We start from the raw sequence: 1111 nt of genomic DNA on the forward strand, positions 1-1111 counted from the left end.
GTCCATATTTATTGGGGCACCTGGGTGGCTCAGTCGGTTAAGCATCTGCCTTCGGCTCAGGTCATGATCTCATGGGTCCTGGGATGGAGCCCCACGTCGGGCTCCCTACTCAGTGGGGAGCCTGCTTCTCCCTCTCCCTCTGCCCCTCTCCTGCTTGTGCTCTCTCTCTCTCAAATAAATAAATAAAATCTTTAAAAAAAGAAAAAAAAATCCCATATTTATTGATGCATTAAACGAAATTCTTTAAATATTCTCAAAAGAAATATACACTGAAACAGTCAAATATTTATATATAAAGATGTATTTTGTGGCATTATGTATAAAAGAGAAAATAGGAACAATCCTAAAATCCCAGAAACTGGGGGATAGTCATAAAATATGAAATATTTGGCGTCAGTGAAATTTTCTTAAATATAAATTTTAGTTAACATGCAATATAGGTTTCTGGAGCAGAATTTAGTGATTCATCACTTACACACAAAAATATGGAATGCTTCACGAATTTGTGTGTCATCCTTGTGCAGGGGCCATGCTAATCTTCTCTGTATCATTCCAGTTTGAGTGTATGTGCTGCCAAAGAGAGCACTGGCCGCAATGAAATTTTAATTAATGTTTCAAAAATATTTAAGGATATGGAAAAATAAAACAGAAAAAACAAAACACAGCTTCAAGGAACTGATCATGTAGTAGGGATACAGGCACATAAATAATTACTTTAATGATTAAGGGCAGAGCAGAAGTGTCTACAAAATACAGACGAAACAGGGTGCCTGGGTGGCTCAGTTGGTTAAGCGACTGCCTTCGGCTCAGGTCATGATCCTGGAGTCCCGGGATCGAGTCCCGCATCGGGCTCCCCGCTCAGCGGGGAGTCTGCTTCTCCACTCTGACCCTCCTCCCTCTCATGCTCTCTGTCTCTCATTCTCTCTCTCGCAAATAAATAAAATCTTAAAAAAAAATTCAAAATACAGAAGAAACAAAAGAGTAAATGCTTAAATATGTCTAGTGTGAGGGTGATTGGAGGCAGTCTCTCAGAGGAGATGGCCTCTAAATTGAAAATGTGAAGGGTGAATAGGAATGGTTTAAGCAGAAGAAATAATATGTGCCAAGGCAG

At 39.9% G+C, this 1111-nt stretch overlaps 1 non-coding gene across 1 annotated transcript; it reads right to left on the reverse strand.

The window, feature by feature from the left end:
- Positions 1-479: 479 nt before the first annotated feature.
- Positions 480-586, reverse strand: LOC115945006 (U6 spliceosomal RNA). Its single transcript, XR_004079490.1, has one exon. It is a non-coding gene; the product is annotated as a U6 spliceosomal RNA (small nuclear RNA).
- Positions 587-1111: the final 525 nt, after the last annotated feature.

The sequence above is a fragment of the Leptonychotes weddellii genome, chromosome X (assembly GCF_054177405.1).
Source record: "Leptonychotes weddellii isolate Sample4059 chromosome X, ASM5417740v2, whole genome shotgun sequence".
Taxonomy (NCBI): domain Eukaryota; kingdom Metazoa; phylum Chordata; class Mammalia; order Carnivora; family Phocidae; genus Leptonychotes; species Leptonychotes weddellii.